Raw genomic sequence first — 22,263 nt, forward strand, 5'->3', positions numbered from 1 at the left:
CCCGTTTGTGGAAAGCGTTGTATCAGGCGCTAAGGGGGCCAAATAGGATCTGTCGATAGTAGGACGTCTTCTTGAAGGCACCTGCCTGGTTTTAGCCAGCCCAACGTTTTTTTTACGTGTTTTTCCTCACCTTTTTACATTCGTTTTTTGTTTCATTTTTTTTACTTTTGCCTATCATACGAAATATTCTGAGTATGCAGACTATAAAAAACAGTTTTATCACAGTGGGGGAGGTGACGCGGTGATTATTTCATCCTCCCTCAAAGTTGAATGTCGCAGGTTCTCCCTTCGAGCGTAGTTTTTTGCGGTATAAAAAGCATATAACATAAGGGGAAGATGAGCCGGCCTGTTACTAGTGAAGGGAGGGATGGGGTGTGCGCTCGTTTGTGGAAAGCACTGTATCGGGGGGTGCCCAATACGATCTGGCAATAGTAGGACGTCTCCCTGAAGGCACCCGCCTGGTTTTAGCCAGCCTAGTGCTGACACAGGCCTTCAGTGCTCTTTTGACGTGTTTTTTTGACCTTTTACATTCGTTTTTGTTTCAATTTTTTTACTTTTGCTTATCATACAAAATATTCTGAGTATGCAGACCATAAAAAACAGTTTACATACAAAACTTGGAAAGTGTTAATCATGCATTAAAAAATGTGAAGTGTGTATAGAAAAATTTACAATATATACGGAAAAAATAGAAATAAAAATTACGACAATATTTATAATTTTTCTTGCAAAATATAATAATGCAATAAAAAATGTTAGCAATGTATAGAAAATATGTTTCCAATGGATACAAAAAATATAAAAAACCATACATCTATAAGAAAATAATCAGTAATTTCTAAAAGTTTTTAATTGCTTATGGAAACTGTTAATCATGCATTAGATCAAAGTTAAGTGTGTATATAAAAATATTTTTGTTGTATAGAAAAATATACAATGAATATAAAAAAAAGTAGAAATTAAACAAAATGGAGGTTTTCAATTTGTTTCAATTAAGAAATGTTAAATGTCTACATAGAAATGTTTCCGATGTAATGTACAACGTGTATTGGAAAAATATAAATCAAAATCTATAATTTTTCGAAAATATTAATAATGAATTTGGACAGTGTTAAACTTCTGTATGAAAAATGCTTTTGATGTATATAAAAATTCAGAATGTGCATGAAGAAAGTTGATATCAAAATATATATGTTCACAAAAATGTTAATCATGAATTTGGAAATTTTTTAATGTGCATCTAGAAACAGTTTTTTATGTATATAAAAGATGTACAATTTTTAAATGAAAAGTAGGCATAAAAAATATGTGTTCAAAAGGTTAATAATTTATTTTAAAAATAAAAATTGTGTATACTAAAAATGGTCCTGTTGTATACGGAAGATGTACAAAGAAACAAGTACAACCTATAAAAACCGAAAAGGAAACAAAAAGATAAAAAGAAAGACAAAAATCCAGAAAAAAAGGAGTAAGAAAGAAAAAAATTATTTAAGAGGAAATGAAAGAGAAACCTGTAAAAACTGTGAAACAAACAAAGAAATATATGAAAAAACAGAAAACGGTGATGAAAAAGGAAAATGGAAGAAAAATATACATAAATAATAGAAAACGGGATGGACCGTACGTAAAACGAGTTTTCGAGTGAGAGCGCTAGTGGGCCGGTCTATACTCACGAGGTAATTGAGGCGAAAGGTATACTAGTCTCGCTTTAAGTGAGATATAGTATTCAGGCAATCACGACGTGCAAACGCGCACCCTCCTCCCTCATGCGCATGTTTTCAGCCCAGCCTGTGTGCTGGGCGGGCAACTCTTTTGTTTCCTATCTTTTTTTTTCTTTTTTGCTTCACTTAAAAATGTTTAGGATTTCGAATTAACAATCAAATTTCAAAATTTCAATGGAATTTAAAAATGTTCTTGAATTCCAAAAATATTCATGAATTCAAAAAAAAAACCTAAATTTGAAAACATTTCCAAAAATAGCGCAAATTTGTAAAATGTCGGCAATTTTGATAAATGGTCATGATCTACTATTTCTAAATAGGAGCCCCCCACTATTTGATTTTCATGCAACAACACTAAGCCATATCACCTAAATTGCTATAGCCACTGATGCAGTATATCTTGGCAGTGCGCAACTGCCCGATCGGAAGTTGGCGAACTTTATCGAAGATAACGTTTTGTTTATTCTCTTTTTTTCATCGCACTGCTCCGCTCGAACCATTCCTCTTTTTTTGAGGGGTACGCTCGCTCCTGGCGAATCCTATTGGCGGAGCAGGCGCCGGTTCACAGAAACAGCAGTAACCGACGCCTGCAGCCGTGGTAGATGGGCCGACCCATTCTGTTTTGTTTTTTTTTTTGTTTTTGCAGAAACGTCAAGAAGGTGCCCGAAAGAGGGTTCGAACCCGGAAACACTTTGTTGCAAGTTTTTTATTTTCGGTTTTGGGAACCTTCTAGGAGGTTCATGAACTAGTTTATTGTTTCTTTCATTTCTATTTCGTTTTTGATTTTATTCTTTCCTTTCTTTTGCTTTTCTCTCCTTTTTCTATTTTCTGTTTTTTTCCAATTTTTGTTTTCTTTTTTTCTTTTTCCAATTGTTTGTTTATATGTTCATGGCTTTCAAGAAGTATTCGGGTTTCCACTAATCATTCATGTTTTCAAATTTGTTCGGTAGTTTGAAAAAATGTTGAATTTTGCAAAAACTGTTCTGGTTTTCAAAAGTTGCGCCCAAATTTCAAAAAATGTTCGTGTTCTCAATTTTAATCATTGAAGTTTCAAAAAAGTGTGCACCTTTACAAAAATTGTTCACGTTTTTCAAATTTTCGTAGTAGTTTCAATAATATTCCAGTCTTACAGAACATTCATATATTCAATAAAATGTTCATATTTTTCGAAATATTTGATTAATCAAAATTTGTTCACAAAATTCCATTTTTTTGAAAAAAATCTAATTTTTTATAAACATGAACAAAAAAGTATACATGCTTTCGAAATTTGTCCGCAAATTTAAAAGTCTTTGTGTTTCCCAAAATTGTTCGCATGTTCAAATTTGTTGGGGAAATTTAGGAAATGTTCATTTTGCAAAAAATGTTCACGTTTTTTAAATTTGTTCACAAATTCAAACAATATTCAGAATTTCCAAAAATGTTCCTATTAAAATTTGTTCACAAATACCCAAAATATTCATGTTTTCAGAAAAGTTGCAAATTCGAAAAATTGTTCGCTAATTTATGGAATTGTTCGCATTTTCAAATTTTGTTATCTTTCCCATTTTAGAAAAATGTTAGTGTTTTAAAAAATTGGTCACATTATCAATTTTTTGTTAGAATTTCAACCTTTTTCACAGATTCAAAATAGTTCACTTTTTTTAGAAAATGCGAGTTTCCTAAGAAATAATTCACAGATTTGAAAAGTGGTTGAGTTTCGAAAAATATTCCCTTTTTGAACAACTGTTTCTGTTCAAAATTTAAAATGTTTTGGATTGGCCGCTACCTTTTAGTTCTTATAGGTTCGTGCTAATTTATAGACAAGAACCCACATTTGCTCCCTTAGCTAGCAACACTCGCGCATGTACATGAGATCCTGCGTTTGAATATAGGCAAGCGCATTACCCTTTGCGAATTTTAGCGCTATGGTACCGAAGCTGGTATACATTACCCTGGTCGCGACAGCCTCTAATGGGCCAGCCCAGCCGTGCTCGCCCTTGCACGGGGACATTGGCTTGTAGTGATATGCCTATTCTAAAAAGAACCAAGTGTTTGTGTCAAGTAGAGCCTTTGGGATGATTTGAATGATAGTTGCTTTGATTTTATGCAAAAACAGAAAATTTTGTGTCCAATAGAAGAATTGTTAAAATTTGCTGGAGCGTGATAATATCCTGAATTTTTAACACATGATTGATATACAAATTGCCCATGTTGTCCTAATTTTTTAGAATTTTTCGAGTTAAGAAAGTATGGTCGTTGTTTGAATCATCACAGATTATTCTGTTTTTGACAGATTATGTTTTCATTGCATTGTTTGCTTGTTTTGATGAATCTATGAATTGTATCGGGGGTATAAGCCATGGTGAAGTTAGAATACGGCAGGTATTATGCAATAATAGAATATGAATGGGTTATAACAGTACTTAAAGTTTATGATTCACTTGTTATACTAACGGATCTCATGAGTTTTCTGTTGAGTTTTGTGTGCTGAAGTTTACAAGTTTTGAGTGAGATCACGATGGATGAAGGAATAAGGAGTGGCAAGACCCTAAGCTTGGGGATGCCCGTGGCACCCCAAGGTAATATTCAAGGACACCCAAGACTCTAAGTTTGGGGATGCCCCGGATGACATCCCCTCTTTCTTCTACTAACCATAGGTAAATTACTTGGAGCTATTTTTTTATTCATCACATGATATGAGTTTTGCTTGGAGCGTCGTGTATTATGTATGTCTTTGCTTTGTTTGCTTTTTTACTTTGTCACAATCATCTTGGCTGGACACAACTTTTTGAGAGGGACACAGATTATTCGTGATTTGTTAGAATACTCTATGTGTTTCACTTATATCTTTTGAGTTAGGCAGATACTCTAGTACTTCACTTATATCTTTTAGAGCACAATGGCGGTTATATTTTAAAGAAATAGTTGCACTCTTATGCTTCACTTATATCATTTTGAGAGTTTGATAAATAGCAATGGTAATTAGCATGGGTTATGAATTTGGTCCTAATATGATAGGTATCCAAGAGGGATATAATAAATACATTCATGTACATCACTGAATATGATAAGTTTGATTCCTTGCAATAGTTTTGCGATATAAAGATGGTAATATGTGGGAGGTACTAGTGAATGATTGTGCTTTAGGAAGAATATTGGTTTTATGGTTTGTTATTCCTAAAGCATGCACGTATAGTCTCTCGTTATGCTATGAAGTTGGAGCATGATATTGATTGTCTTCCATATGAGTGATGGTCAGGGACGAGCGATGGTCTTTTCCTACCAATCTATCCCCCTAAGGGCATGCGTAGTAGTACTTTGCTTCGAGGGCTAATAAACTTTCGCAACAAGTATGCGAGTTCTTTATAACTAGTGTGAGTCCATGTATTATACACACTCTCACATTTTCGCAATTTGCTAACCTCTTCGGTACCGTGCATTGCCCTTTCTCACCTCAAGATGTCGTGCAAACTACGTCGGTGCATCAAAACCCCGTGATATAATACGCTCTATCACACATAAGCCTCCTTATATCTTCCTCAAAACAGCCACCATACCTACCTATTATGACATTTCCATAGCCATTCCAAGATATATTGCCATGTAACTTCCACCGTTCCATTTTTATGACACACATCATCATTGTCATATTGCTTTGGATGATAATATAGTTGACATAGTATTTGTGGCTCAGGCACCGTTCATTATTTTTATACATTTTACGCTAGATCATTGCACATCCTGATACACCATCAGAGGCATTCATATTGAGTCATATTTTGTTCTAGTATCGAGTTTATAATTTTGAGCTGCAAGTAAATAGAAGTGTGATGATCATCATTATTCATTCTTAGAGCATTGCCCCAAGTGAGGAAATAAAAAAAGAGGCCAAAAAGAGCCCATAAAAAAGAGGCCAAAAAGAGCCCAATGATAAAATAAAAAATAAAATAAAATAAAAATGAGAGAAAAAGAGAGAATGGGCAATGTTACTATCCTTTCCACACCTGTGCTTCAAAGTAGCACCATATTTTTCATATAGAGAGTCTCCTATGCTTTCATTTTCATGTAACTAGTGGGAATTTTTCATTACAGAACTTTGCTTGTATATTCCGATGATGGGCTTCCTCAAATGCCCGAGGTCTTCATGAACAAGCAAATTGGATGCACATCCACTTAGTTTTCTTTTTGAGCTTTCATACACTTATAATTCTTAGTGAATCCGTCGCATTGCAATTCCTACTCCTTGCACTAACATCAATTGATGGGCATCTCCATAGCCCGTTGATTAGCCTCGCCAATGTGAGACTTTCTCCTTTTTTTGTATTCTCCATATTATCTCTATCACCATAATCTATTTCACCCATAGTGCTATATCCATGGCTCACGCTCATGTATTGCGTGAGAGTTGAAAAAGCTTAAGAGTGTAAAAAGTATGAACCAATTGCTTGGCTTGTTATCGGGGTTGTGTATGAGAAATACTTTGTGTTATGACGATAGAGCATGGCAAGATTATATGATTTTGTAGGTTAACTTTCTTTAGCCATAATATTTTGAGAAGACATGATTGCTTGTTAGTATGCTTGAAGTATTATTGTTTTTATGTCAATATTAAACTTTTGTTTTGAAACTTACGGATCTGAATATTCATTCCACATAAAAGAAAGATTACAGGATAAACATGTTAGGTAGCATTCCACATCAAAAAAAATTGTTTTATCATTCACCTACTCGAGGACGAGGAGGAATTAAGCTTGGGATGCTTGATATGTCTCCAACATATCTATAATTTTTTATTGTTCCATGTTATTATAGTATCAATCTTGAATATTTATTATACTATTATATATTATTTTTTGGGACTAACCTATTAACCTAGTGCCTAGTGCTAGTTGCTGTTTTTTTGCTTGTTTGTGGTTTTTCAGAAAACCAGTACCAAACGGAGTCCAAATGCTACGAAACTTTTTGATAATTTTTCTTCGGACCAGAAGGGACACTAGGAGCTTTGGGAGAAGACCTAAAGTGCCATGAGGCAGCGACAAGCCTACAAGACGCGCCCCGGGGGGGGGGGCTCCCAGGCTTGTGGGCCCCTCGTGGCACCTCCTAATCTAATTCCAGCTCTATAAGTTCCCAAATATTCGCCATACATCAGGGAGCGACCCCAAATACTTTTTCCGCCACTACAATTTTTTGTTCTTTCTGCCCCTCCGATGATGTGTGAGTAGTTTATCACAAACCTACGGGTCCATAGTTAGTAGCTATATGGCTTATTTTCTCCCTTTGATCTTGAATACAATGTTCTCCTCGATGTTCTTGGAGATCTATTCGATGTAATCTTTTTTGCGGTGTGTTTGTTGGGATCCAATGAATTGTGGGTTTATGATCAGATTATCCATGAAGATTACTTAAGTATTCTCTGAAATCTTTTATGCATGATTGTTTAGCTTTGTATTTTTCTCCAATCTATCTGTGGTTTGGCCAACTAGATTGATTTATCTTGCAATGGGAGAGGTGCTTTGTGATGGGTTCGATCTTGCGCTGCTCAATCCCAGTGACAGAAGGGGACGTGACACGTACTTGTATCGTTGCCATTAAGGATAAAAATATGGGGCTTATTCATATTAATTGGGTTTACTTTGTCTACATCATGTCATCTTGCTTAAGGCATTACTCCGTTCTTTATGAACTTAATACTCTAGATGCATGCTAAGATAGCGGTTGACGTGTGGAGTAATACTAGTAGATGCAGGCAGGAGTCGGTCTACTTGTCTCGGACATGATGCCTATATACATGATCATTGCCTTGGATATCATCATAACTATGCGCTTTCTATCAATTGCCCAACAGTAATTGGTTTACCCATCGTATGCTATTTTCAAGAGAGAAGCCTTTAGTGAAAACTATGGCCATGGGGTCTATTTTAATAATATATTAAAATCCAAAAATGCCTTGCTGCAATTTATTTTATTTTAATTTTTGTATTTATCTATCTATCTATCACTACGAGATTTGATCCTTGCAATTATCTGCCAAGCGATTGACAACCCCTTGTTTTTGTTGGGTGCAAGTTTTTGTTTTTGTGTGTGTAGGTGTTGTTAAGGAGGTGTTGTGTGGTTCTCCTAATGGATTGATAGCCATGGTTCATAACTGAGGGAAATGCTTATCTCTACTGTACTGCATCATCCTCTCCTCTTCGAGGAAATCCCAATGCAGCTCACAAGTAGCAATGATTACCAGGTTTAAACAATGGTGCAATGAGTGCAAAAATATCGGTCTTCAATTATCAATCTATTCTAGTTTTTGTCTACTTAGCATATTATTTTATATTATATCAAATATTCTCATATGATGTTCAAGAGTAACTTTAGATTCATGAGTGTTCATGGTTGGAGATCCTACTATACTTTCTGTAGCGTTAATGACATCAAGATTATTGCTATCGAAAAGCTACCACCATCATAGTGTCTAGTAAATATTTACTCCATAAATTTATACCAATATAGAAGTTTCTAATAAGAACCATATTGTATTGTTTATGAACAGACTTATTCTATGTATCTCGAATCTTGTACTAAGCATCTTCCAAACTTTCCCTACCTCTTTTTTTAAGTGGAACACTTCTAGCTCGGAAGAAGTGATAGTAATTGAAGAACTAGACATGACAACGAGCAAAAACAAAAGTAACTCTTTGTTGGAATTTAAATATTTTTGTATTTTTTGAGTTTTCTATAAGCAGAAGAAAAAACAAGCTGAAAGGGCATTTCCCGCCGAAGTATTTTGGTGTTGATGACAATGCAACTTGCGGGCTAACCATGTGCCTAAGCTACACAGGTATACTCTTTATGGCACAAGACAGTTGGGCACCCCTCTAGATGGAAAAGAGCGAAGACGGTGTTTGATACGTCTCCAACGTATCTATAATTTTTCATTGTTCCATGCTATTATATTACCCCTTTTGGATGTTTATGGGCTTTATTTTACACATTTATATCATTTTTGGGACTAACCTATTAACCGGAGGCCCAGCCCATATTGCTGTTTTATTGCCTGTTTCAGTATTTCAAAGAAAAGGAATATCAAACGGAGTCCAAACGGAATGAAACCTTCGGCAGCGTGATTTTTTGGAAGAATATGATCCTGGAGACTTGGAGTTCACGTCAGAAGATCCTCGAGGAGGCCAGGAGATAGGGGGCGCCCCCCTACTAGGCGCGCCCCCTGTCTCGTGGGCCCCTCGAGCACCCCCTGACCGATTTCTTTCGCCTATATAGTCCCAAGTACCCTAAAAACATCCACGAAAAAGATAGATCGGGAGTTCTGCCGCCACAAGCCTCTGTAGCCACCAAAAACCTCTCGGGAGCCCGTTCCGGCACCCTGCCAGAGGGGGAACCCATAACCGGTGGCCATCTTCATCATCCCAGCGCTATCCATGACGAGGAGGGAGTAGTTCACCCTCGGGGCTGAGGGTATGTACCAGTAGCTATGTGTTTGATCTCTCTCTCTCTCTCGTGTTCTCTCTATGGCACGATCTTGATGTATCGCGAGCTTTGCTATTATAGTTGGATCTTATGATGTTTCTCCCCCTCTATTCTCTTGTAATGGATTGAGTTTTCCCTTTGAGGTTATCTTATCGGATTGAGTCTTTAAGGATTTGAGAACACTTGATGTATGTCTTGCCGTGCTTATATGTGGTGACAATGGGATTTCACGTGCCACTTGATGTATGTTTTGGTGGCCAACTTGCGGGTTCCGCCCATGAACCTATGCATAGGGGTTGGCACACGTTTTCATCTTGACTCTCCGGTAGAAACTTTGGGGCACTCTTTGAAGTACTTTGCGTTGGTTGGATGAATCTGAGATTGTGTGATGCATATCGTATAATCATGACCACGGATACTTGAGGTGACAATGGAGTATCTAGGTGAAATTAGGGTTTTGGTTGATTTGTGTCTTAAGGTGTTATTCTAGTATGAACTCTATGATAGATCGAGCGGAAAGAATAGCTCTATGTTATTTTACTATGAACTCTTGAATAGATAGATAAAAAAGGATAACTTTGAGGTGGTTTCGTACCCTACCATAATCTCTTTGTTTGTTCTCCGCTATTAGTGGCTTTGGAGTGACTCTTTGTTGCATGTTGAGGGATTGTTATATGATCTATCTATGTTATTATTGTTGAGAGAACTTGCACTAGTGAAAGTATGAACCCTATGCCTTGTTTCCTATCATTGCAATACCGTTTACGCTCACTTTTATCATTAGTTACCTTGCTGTTTTTATATTTTCAGATTACAAAAACCTATATCTATCATACATATTGCACTTGTATCACCATCTCTTCGCCGAACTAATGCACCTATATAATTTACCATTGTATTGGGTGTGTTGGGGACACAAGAGACTCTTTGTTATTTGGTTGCAGGGTTGCTTGAGAGAGACCATCTTCATCCTACGCCTCCCACGGATTGATAAACCTTAGGTCATCCACTTGAGGGAAATTTGCTACTGTCCTACAAACCTGTGCACTTGCAGGCCCAACAACGTCTACAAGAAGAAGGTTGTGTAGTAGACATCAGTGTTTTTGATGCATTTATTTCTTGGGTCATAGGAAATCCGTACTATTAAGAAGGGGCCCGCATGGGAAGGTACGGGTGAATGAAACTCGTACACAAATACATACTACACCCACGTAAAGCCTTCTAGAGGGGAGAGCCTCTTGTCTAACTTATGTAGAAAAACTTGCCCAGAGTGGTTGTAATGTAGGTAGCCTCGATTGTACAGCTGCCCTTATGGAGTCGTCACAGTGGCTACTGCCCTGGGTGATGTACCGCATGTGAGGGCAGTTGTATCAGCCAGATTGTTGGCAGTTCAACCGCACCTTGCACTGGCTCAACCACTACCCCGGGGGTTTTCCCTACGGATAGGGCGTGATACTTGGGCGGTTGCTGCCTAGTTGTTCAAGTAGTTACTTAACTGCCGGTACAACCAAGGTCCAGGGTGGTTGTACCGCCCGAGACTTAGCAATCCCTGGACATCGTTTTTGGGTGGTTGTACCGGCCCAAGTACCTCCCAAACCACCGCCATAAGGCTGATTCCTTCAGGTGATGAGCGGTTCAAGGGCGGTGGCCATTCGGTTGTTCTAGTAGATTGCTATTTACCAGTACAACCGGACCACCCAACTGTTGTACCGCTCTAGCTCTGCAACATGGCTTGGGTGGTTGTACTTGTTGGAAATATGACCTAGAGGCAATAATATTTGTATTATTATATTTCTCTATTCATAGTTAATAGTTTATATTTCATGCTATAACTGCTATGATCCTGGAATATGCAATTCAGTGGAAAACTCATATGCACGTGTGAAATGATAAACGGTAAACAATAGGTTCCCAGTCTTGCCTCTAAGACTGGCTCAAGTGTTGTTGGTAATCATGTTTTCCGGATCTTAGGATATCGTTAAGTGTAACATTAGTCCTAAAACAACATTGAGGGTATGACGTTAGAGGAACGATCATATTGAATTGACCCAATACCTGTCCGTTATACATTGTGATTATATCGTCTAAAATCATCTGTTATACGTAGGGATGAACTTTCTTTTGCCATGTTATTTTGAGAAGACATGATTACTTTGATTAGTATGCTTGAAGTATTATTATTTTTATGTCAATATGAACTTTTGTCTTGAATCTTTCGGATCTAATATTCATATCACAATTAAGAAGATTTACATTGAAATTATGCCAAAGTATCACTCCGCATCAAAAATTCTTTTTTATCATTTACCTACTCGAGGACGAGCAGGAATTAAGCTTGGGGATGCCTGATACGTCTCCAACGTATCTATAATTTTTTATTGCTCCATGCTAGTTTATCTACTGTTTTGGACTATATTGGGCTTTATTTTTCACTTTTATATTATTTTTGGGACTAACCTATTAACCGGAGGCCCAGCCCAGAATTGCTGTTTTTGCCTATTTCAGTGTTTCGAAGAAATGGAATATCAAACGGAGTCCAAACGGAATGAAACCTTCGGGAACGTGATTTTCTCACCGTACGTGATCCGGGAGACTTGGACCCTGCTCCAAGGAACAAAAGAGGCGGTCACGAGGGTGGGGGGCATGCCCCCCCTAGGGCGCGCCCCCTGCCTCGTGGCCCCCCTGCTGGTCCACCGACGTACTCCTTCCTCCTATATATACCTACGTATCCCCAAACGATCAGAACAGGAGCCAAAAACCTAATTCCACCGCCGTAACCTTCTATATCCACGGGATCCCATCTTGGGGCCTGTTCCGGAGCTCCGCCGGAGTGGGCATCCACCACGGAGAGCTTCTACATCAACACCATAGCCCCTCCGATGAAGTGTGAGTAGTTTACTTCAGACCTTCGGGTCCATAGATAGTAGCTAGATGGCTTCTTCTCTCTTTTTGGATCTCAATACAATGTTCTCCCCATCTCTCATGGAGATCTATTCGATGTAATCTTATTTTTTGCGGTGTGTTTGTTGAGACCGATGAATTGTGGGTTTATGATCCAGCTTATCTATGAACAGTATTTGAATCTTCTCTGAATTCTTTTATGTATGATTGAGTTATCTTTGCAAGTCTCTTCGAATTATCCTTTTGGTTTGGCCAACTAGATTGGTAGTTCTTGCAATGGGAGAAGTGCTTAGTTTTGGGTTCAATCTTGCGGTGTCCTTTCCCAGTGACAGAAGGGGTAGCAAGGCACGTATTGTATTGTTGCCATGGAGGATAACAAGATGTTTTTTTATCATATTGCATGAATTTATCCCTCTACATCATGTCATCTTGCTTAAAGCGTTAGTCTGTTTTTAACTTAATACTCTAGATGCATGCTGGATAGCGGTCGATGAGTGGAGTAATAGTAGTAGATGCAGAATCGTTTCAATCTACTTGTCTCGGACGTGATGCCTATATACATGATCATTCTCTAGATATGCTCATAACTATGCTCAATTCTGTCAATTGCTCAACAGTAATTTGTTCACCCACCGTAGAATATCTATGCTCTTGAGAGAGCCACTAGTGAAACCTATGGCCCTCGGGTCTTTCTCATCATATCAATCTCCATTACTTTATTACTTGCTTTGCTTTTACTTTGCCTTTTACTTTTTACTTTGCTTCTCTATACCAAAAATACCAAAAATATTATTTATCATCTCTATCAGATCTCACTCTCGTAAGTGACCGTGAAGGGATTGACAACCCCTAATCGTGTTGGTTGCGAGGACCTATCGTTTTGTGTAGGTACGAGGGACTTGTGCGTGGTCTCTTACTGGATTGATACCTTGGTTCTCAAAAACTGAGGGAAATACTTACGCTACTTTGCTGCATCATCCTCTCCTCTTCGGGGAAATCCAACACAGTGATCAAGAGGTAGCATTCACCTCAGCCGATGCAACCGCATTAGTGTGTGAAGAGGAGGCATCTTTCCTACTGGCCACAGACTTCTGAGGTCCTCTCGATGAGTCGTTGCTAGACGCAGCTCCCTTGCGTTCATCAGGTGCTCGCATGCTAGTTTTGAAAGGGAGGTCTCCATGCTCATCCCTTGTGCCCAGAGTGGGGAAAAATAGATCAGAGTGACCTAGGCGGACACACCAGAAACAAAAGTTTGGAACTTGTTCATATTGGATATTGTACCAATCCTTGGACTTCCTCTTGGCCGAGTCAATTAGAATCCATCTCCGTAAGGGTTTACTCACATCTAGGGTAACCCTAGCTCTTAGAAATCCTCCAACAGGGTCAAACTGGAGGGAGGAGACATCTTTGTCAATCTGTTTTGCAATTGCTTTCCCCCAAGTTTCGTTCTGCAGATTGAATGGCAGATTTAAAACCCTAGCCCATAACCGAAGTTTATTAAATTTGAGCTCTGACAGCTTCATGTAGTCTTCGAATTCTGAGAGGATCACTGCATGCCGGCTCGTGCCATGGAGAACCATCACACACGCGATCACGATCACGACGATTCTCGAACTCCACCACGAATATGTTCTCTCCCCTGGCTTGAAGGTCAGGCCTCTAGGGTTTCCCCATGCCGGCCTCAACGCGTTAGCATTGGTCTGGATGTGCAGAATTTTGTGGTGAAGAACCTTGCCCGCGATCAACCACTTCTCCTGGACTCCTTCTTCTAGATCATTGATCACCAAAGGGGTGGCCTCCTCCTCGGTGAGATCTAACTTGCCCATGGCTTCCTCCAGCCACGCCCTTGCCGCACGAGGCGACAACGGCTCGCCTGCCTTCGCATTGTGCGCCATGGACGACACAAACACCATCCCTCAGGTCACAGATCGGAGTGCCCCACCGACGAGGTGTCAACGGGCGCCGTTCGCCATGGAAACCCTAGTCACCTTCAGTCGATGGCTCCTGGTCGGGTGAGGCTGGGTCATGCCCTCCCAGACCCATGCCCGAATATTTAACGGGTGGGCCGAATATTTAACGAGTGTAGACTCTGCCCACGACCCTACATATGGGCGGAGAAGTAGACCCATGCCCGAACCCGACGGGTGACCCGACCTAATAGGCACCCATCGGGTCTTATATTTTTATTCATTTTAATTTTACCCAACAGTTTGCGTGTCGGGCGTTTGGCGGCCTGATGCGTTCCACCTCAGCGGACTCCCTTCCTCATCTCCTTTATAGTAGAGCGCGGTCTACCATTCCCTATGCCAAGCGAGGTGGTACTGAACGAGGTACTCTAGTGCTCAATTTATTGCTTTTTTTAGGCAACCTCGCGAAAACTTTATTAACCCGTCAGAATGTTTATAGGGACGAAAGTAAGATCTCCCGGCTGGCCTAACCAAACATGGCGACCAACTACGAGAGAGAGAGAATGTTTCGCAAGGTTGTGAGCTTCATAATTTGAGCTGCTAAATTCATGACCTATATTACATGATAGAAAAACTGACGGGCGTTCTGAAATCTCACGAAGAACCGCACCATAAGGAGCAAACTTGCCCTGATTCAATTCACTGACCACTATCTTGCAATCTGAAGCAACATGAATACACCGGGCATATAGATCATCCGCTAGGGAGAGGGCTTCCCTTATAGCTAGAGCTTCTAGCGTTTGAGGATCAGTTAAGTGTTTAAAGACAATTATCGAGGCCCCAAGAAAAGTGTTGTGTTGGTCTCTGCATATTGCTCCCACTGCTCCAAACTTCCCTCTCCCAGACACTGCACTGTCTACATTGATCTTCACAGACCCTTGGGCTGGCGGCACCCAGGTTGAATTGTGTGGAGCTCTCTGTGGTGCCTGCTGCTTCTCTTTCTTGTTAACTATCTCCAGCTCTGACAAGTACTTCTGAATAAAAGCGTATGTGGCATGTGGAGACTGAAAAATGTCCTCGTGGATTGCCTTCCTCCTTGCTGCCCATATTGCCCAAGCAGTTACCACAACACGTATAAACTCTGGAGCATCTAGTATTTCAGGTAGTGCGAATAGCCATTCCTTAGTGTTTTCTTCTTGGTGTGTAATGATCTTCTCGACCAAATCCTCTGGTGCGAGTGCCCAAATGCTCCTGGACAGCGCACAAGTGAGAAGGGCATGTCACCAAGTATCCCACGCTCCACACAAGCATTAAGAGTCGGTGTCAGCCATATGGCGATGATGGAGAACTTCTCCGATTGGCATCGAGTGCCTTGCTAGTCGCCAGAGAAACATGTGGAGTTTAGAGGGGACCTGAATATGCCATAGTGTGCTACAGATGTTGCTATCCTGCCCCGCGGATGAGCCCTCGGACTCATTCCACCATCCTTCTCTGCTTGTTTTCGTCCTCAATATCATACGGTACGCCAAGCGAACGGTAAAACATCCGCTGTCCTCTTTCTGCCAAGCCCAAAAGTCCGACAGTTTCCGCGTGCACACTGGTATTCTCAGAATCTCATTTGCATCAAAAGGAGTAAACACCAAACGAACCAGCCCTTCATTCCATTGTGCTGAGGTTGTATCGATGAGATCAGATACTTGCCGTGGTGGGTTGGGTACTAGGGATGTGATTGGCCTCTTAAAACTATCACGAGGAATCCAATTGTCTGACCATATGTCCGTGCTTTCGCCATCACCGATCCTCCTCACAATACCCTGAGCTAATATTTCCTTTCCATCTAACACCGCACGCCAAACCTGAGAGGGGTGAGGGCCCAGTTCTGCCTCCAGAAGTGTATTGTGCGGGAAGTAAACAACTTTCAAAATTTGGGCACTGGGGAGTTTTCGTCATTCATTATTCTCCATGCTTGCCTCGCAAGTAAAGCTAAGTTGAAGATTTCCAGATCACGGAATCCAAGTCCTCCCAAATGTTTCGGTTGTACCATAGTATCCCAGGCGACCCAGCTCGGTTTTCGCTTGCCTTGCTTACTCCCCCACCAAAATTGCCTGATGATGGAAGATATACTATCACATAAGCCCCTTGGTAGACGGAAACATGACATAGGGTAAACTGGAATTGCTTGCGCAACAGCCTTGATCAAGACTTCTTTTCCAGCTGTAGAGAGTAATTTTTCCATCCAACCTTTAACCTTCTCCCACACCCGGTCTCTCAAGTATTTGAAAGTTCCATTCTTGGAATGTCCGACATCCGTAGGCATGCCCAAATAACGCTCACTTAACGATTCATTGTGAACCTGCAAGGAGTTTTTAATCGCTTCTCTCATAGGGCCCGGACAACCCCGACTAAAGAAGCTGGAAGACTTGTCATGATTGATACATTGTCCTGAAGTATTACAATATGTGTCCAATAGGCTTGACACCGCAACTGAACCCTCAACATTAGCCTTAAAAAGCAATAGGCTGTCATCTGCAAACAAAAGGTGGTTTATGGTGGGAGGTGTCGGAGCCACCTTAATACCTGCAATTGATGACTGTGTACTGGATTTCAGGAGGCACGAAAGGCCCTCTACTGCAATCAAGAATAAGTAAGGGGAAATTGGGTCTCCCTATCGGATTCCTCTGGTTGGTCTAAAAGAATCAAGCTTTTCACCATTAAAAAGAACAAAAAAGGACACTGAAGAAACCATGCCCAGTACCGTGTTAATCCACTGCTGAGAAAAACCAAGCTTGCTCATAATGGCCCTCAGATATGGCCACTCCAATCTATCATAAGCCTTCATCATGTGAAATTTGAGAGCACAAAAACTATTTGTTTTTGCCTTAGACCTCTTCATGAAATGCAAGCACTCATAAGCACATATGATATTATCGGTGATAAGCATTCCTGGTACAAATGCAGACTGCTCCGCTGAAATTATATCAGGTAGGATCAACTTCAGTCTGTTGGCCATCACTTTAGAAGCAATCTTGTACATTGTGTTGCATAAGCTTATGGGCCGAAATTGAGATAACAGGGTGGGGTTTATTACCTTTGGTATTAAAACTAGAACCGTGTCATTAATACCTTCCGGGCTCTCTTCTCCTCAAACAAATTTCAGCACCGCCCTCGTTACGTCGTCGCCACATATGTCCCAATGTCGTTGATAAAAATGCGCCGGGATACCGTCTGGTCCAGGTGCCTTAGTCGGGAACATTTGAAACAACGTTGTTTTCACCTCATCTTTAGTGTATTCCGCATTTAGCATTGCATTCATGTCCTCAGAAACTTTCCTCGAGATGTGATTAAGCACTTCATCCATCCCCTGGACCTCCTCAGAAGTGTATAACATTTGATAAAAATTATTTACCATAGATTTGAGCTCATCTAGATCCACCACAATTGCTCCCAAGGAGTTTTGTAGGGCTTTTATCATGTTCTTCTTCTGCCTCAAACTCGCTCCGAGATGAAAAACCTTGGTGTTCTTGTCACCAGCCGTACCAGTCTATTCTTGCCCTCTGGCGCCACATTTTCCTCCCGGTGATACATCTCAATAAGGCGATCATTTATCTTGAGTTCAACATGTGAGGGTCCTGTACGGAGAGGGTCGCAGTGCATCTCTTCTAACATCTTCTTTAGATGTTTAATCTCCTTTCTCACACTTCCGAAAGTATCATTACTCCATCTCCCAAGCCCTCTGGCCAGGTTCGCAATCTTAAGTCGTATTTCCTCCACCGAGTTGCATGGGCCTTCGGCATTCCAGCCCTGGAGCAACATATCTTTCAAGCCCTCATGCGTCTCCCACATTGTCTCATACTTGAAATCCTTCTTTGTCCTTTGGCCCTTGGCTCGACCAAGATCTAGCAACAAGGCCATGTGGTCCGATGATGCTGCAACTTCATGTGATATGGAAGCCAGCGGAATCTCGTTACCAATCCGCATTTACCAGTGCCCTGTCCAGACTGCAACGGGTAAAGGAGCCCCTCGTCACTTTCTTTTCGAACATCCAGAAACATCCCTTATAGCCCAAATCTAGTAACATGCAAACATCTATAGTATCGCTGAATGCTTGGATCCGAGCATTGCTACGTTGTCCTACTCCTTCATGCTCATCTGGACGTAGAACCTTATTAAAATCGCCAATACATAACCATGGGAGGTTGCTTAACGTGCTTATGTTTTTTAGTACGGTCCATGTTTGGTGTCGTAGATAGGTTTGCGCCTCCCCATAGACACAAGTCATCCTCCATGGGTCCTCCCCTTGTTCCTCAACAGATACATCAAGGTGATAACAGGAATAACCAAGAACCTCAACTTTTATTGAATTGTTCCAAAATAAGCCAATACCACCACTCCTTCCTTGGCTATCAATAGCATAAGAATTATCAAAACCTATCGAGCTAGCTAACGCTTCTACCCTCCGGCCTTCAATCTGTGTCTCCACAATACAGAGTAGGGTAGGGGTAAACTTCTTCGCAAATTCGCGAAGTTCTTGAACTGCCGCAGGTTTACCCGCGCCACGGCAGTTCCATCATAGTGCATTCATTGGGCTCGGCGATGCTCCTCGAAGGGGCCCGCCAAAGAAGTGACGATGTTGCCATGACCGACACTTTTCTCCAAGTCCTCCTCTCCTGTGCCTGTGCTCATCTTGACTCTCTTTGGATCTTGTTTGCTGCTTGGGCTCGGGGGAACAAATGGGGATGAGGGTAGCGCTAACATCGCCCCAGGACCATCCCCGTTTGATTCATTGTTACCAGACTGCTTCGCTTGGGTTGGCGCCCTCTTCCTATTGTTGTCTCCCTCCTCCATGACGACATCGGATTCAGTGCCCGAGTACTCCTTGCCATCGCTGCTATGATCTTGATCGAAATGGGGTCCGGTTCCACGTCCACCGTGGCCTCCCCGCCGTCCTCCTCTTCTTCCACGCCCTCCCCCCGGGCCTTGTCCAGTACGCATGACCCAGGACGCCCTGAGATCTTTGAAGACCAGCACTGACGGAGGGTGTATACTATTACCGTGCTCTTTAAACTGATGGCCCAACATGCCACAGACCGCACACCAATCCGGGAGTTTTTCATATTTAATCATGTAGATCTGGCGTTTCCCCTCTCTTATCATAGAGACTGCATTCTTCAAAGGTTTATTGACATTGATCCGGACCCAAGCTCGATGAAAATTGCCAGTGAAGTCTTGTGATTGGGGTTCGGCATAGATGACCTCGCCTACCTTTGCTGCTAGAGATGGAACAAGATGAGCATACAACGGTGGAACATCATGGATCTGCACCTAAATCTCTATGGTGTCAAGCTGAATTGTTGACGGCTTTGTCAAGCCATCATACTGTTTGAGGATAACAACATCCCCTCGAAAGTTCCAGGGGCCGTCCCTCGTAACTCTTTCCCAATCCCCCAAGCAGGAGAACTGCACCGTATACAGATTATCTTCCAGAGGCTTGAACTGGACCTCCTGGGCTAGATCCCACGCAACTCTCATGTTTTTGAAGAACCAATATTGGCTGTAGGTTTTGGCCGAGTGAACCCTGGCCAACGCTATCCATCGCGCCGCCTCGGCCGGAGCCTCCTTCTCATCAAAAACCACGTCGTCGAGATCCTCCCCCTGAAGACCAAGCTCCTTCATCAGCGCCGTCACATCGTCGGGCTCCATAGGTCCCCTCGAGCTCGACCCTGAAGCTCCGCCCGACGCCATGATGTCTCGAACCCTAACCCGATCAGAAAACGACTCGGGCCTTGCAGAAACCCTAGGACCTCCCCTTCTCCTTGCCCCGCCTCAGATCAGTGAGTGCCCAGACGCCCCCGACGAGGAAGGAGGCCGGAGAGCGCGGCGGAGACAGGGAAACCAGGTTCTCAAAGGTGGCGACCTAGATCGCCCCGAGAGGAAGAAAGCCCTAGCGCAAGGCAGGGAAAAGACGGGGCCCCCCGGTTCGTGCATGGCCTTCAGCAGTTCGAGGCCCAACTGGCCGAATAATGCACTTGTTTTCAAGTTCGTGCCATTTTGGAGTGATCTACAAGAAATAAAAGAAAGATCAAAACATGCATATGCATGCATCGCTAAGCATTGGGACTTTCTAAAGATATTAATTAGCATGTTACTCCCTATCTTCACCCAAAATGTTCACATATCATATAAAATAAAAATCTATTTTAATCACTAATAGTAATCAGGTGACCCATCGGTCGACCCATGGACGGAACCTTATGCCCATACTCTGCCCATGACTAATCGGGTTACCCATCGGGTGTACCCATGGGCGAATATGGCGACCCATACCCTACCCATTCGGGTCGGGTGCCCATGGGCGTTGCCGCCCATGGGTCGGATTGCCGGGTTGAGCTTCATTTTAAGTACGGTGCACATATATATACTCCCCGTTCCAGTAGGTGTACATTCACAAATTTTAGGTTCGAGCGTGTATATTTCTTGAAACGGGAGTATATAATCTTTTTTCTTGTAAAATGAAATATTGATATATACTTTTCCTGAACATATATATTGACTGTTCATTTGAGTTCATAATTCTGAAGCCGTGGGAGTATGTAGAATATAGATAATTTTCTTAGATGGGGGTATGAAGTATTTCTACTTTAATTTGGAAGTAGTATGAAGAATGAAATTAGCAAACAAAACATGCATATAATCGAGTCATTCAATATCAATTACAAAGTACAGGATCACAGGAAAAGCTAGCAATCATCTATTGTGGCCACATGCAGCACGGCTACAGCGCCGTCGTCGGTACTGCATGGAGGCCTAGAATGGATGGATGATCTTTGAAATCACGGTCAGGAGGCAAAGAAATTTATGCTGCGCATCTCCATTGAGTATGCTGTCACACCTTTGGTTTTCCATCAGAAATTATGATCTGCGGCCGCACGGCTAAACTTCCTGATCAGTCCGGCCGTACTCCTCTTGATCGCATCTTTCTTTTAGCTGCTCCTGATCGCATCTTTGGTTTGTCTACGAGATCAAAAAACTAAGGAAATAGGCGATGGCTTGGTCGCTCGAGATGACAATGACAAGTGGTGGAATCAAGGTTCCGTGTCTTCATGCAACCTGCAAAAAAGGGAAAAAAAATTCAATCTCCAAATTAGAATAAGACAAGATAGACATACACGTAATGGATTTCAATCGTCAGGACATCAATGGCTTCATTGAACTAGATCACGACGATGAACAAAAAAGTTGGTTGAGCTTTTTCACCGGAGAGCGGTGGGTGGCTGCCGCCGGCCGTCCGGCTATGAATAACCTTTTTTGTGGTACGTGCAGCACGGATGATTTATCCCCCAGTTAGGTAGGACCACAAAAATAGGACCTGTCGTTCAGATCTGATCTGGTAGAAAATAAGCGAACCCGTAGAATTTTTCTCACATATATACACACGCGCGGTGGCGCTAAAGTGAGCCCCAACGCACCCTAGTTATCAGGAGACCCAATCTTCCAGCGTCGTCCTCCGGCGGCTCCCCTCCGCCGGCGACCTCGGTTGTCCGTGGTGAGGAGGGTCGCCGGATCCACGCGTGTGGATCGTTTTCACTCCCCGTAGTCTAGATTTCTAGGTTGTTCATCGTCTTTGTTTCGGCAGCGACGATGACAACCCTGAATAAAGATTTTTCGGATCCTTCCTTGACAAGGTCATCGGTCCTATGGTTGGAGATGAATTTGGAAATCAGTCTGTTCAAGCAAGGATGGCGTGGCGGCGGCGGCATCCTCGTGGTGGACCTGTGTCCTCGGGCTCCGCCGTTGCGAAGGCGTTTGCTCCAGCGTCGACACGGAGTTTGGGAGGTAGTCCAGGTGCGGATGCAGACTGTGGTCTGCATCGACGACATCTGGAAGACGGAACATGTGTTGGGCTCGTGGTTCGTGGATGGCAGGTATGGTTTCCTTCTGCAACGTCTTAGTCGCGGTGGGGTGCCAGATCTGGAGTTCGATGGCGTGTCCGGGGTGTTGCCCCGGTCTGATTCGTTCAACGGTAAGGGCTTCACTTTTGGTGAGCCACCTTGGAGGTCCGCAATGCTGCATATCAGCGATGGAGCCGCTTCAAGCTCGGGTGAGGAGGTGATCCATCATTCTTTTCTTCGGTGGCTGCTGTCGTGGTGCCGGAGGCAGGTGATGGGCGTTGGTGTCAAGCTGAGAGATGTTCTGCTATCTTTTCAGTTTTGTCATGTCGGTCCTTACGTGACTTGTACTTTAAACTTTATGATATGAATGAGACACGTATTACCATGCAA

Source organism: Triticum dicoccoides, chromosome 2B, assembly GCF_002162155.2.
Source record: "Triticum dicoccoides isolate Atlit2015 ecotype Zavitan chromosome 2B, WEW_v2.0, whole genome shotgun sequence".
NCBI lineage: Eukaryota > Viridiplantae > Streptophyta > Magnoliopsida > Poales > Poaceae > Triticum > Triticum dicoccoides.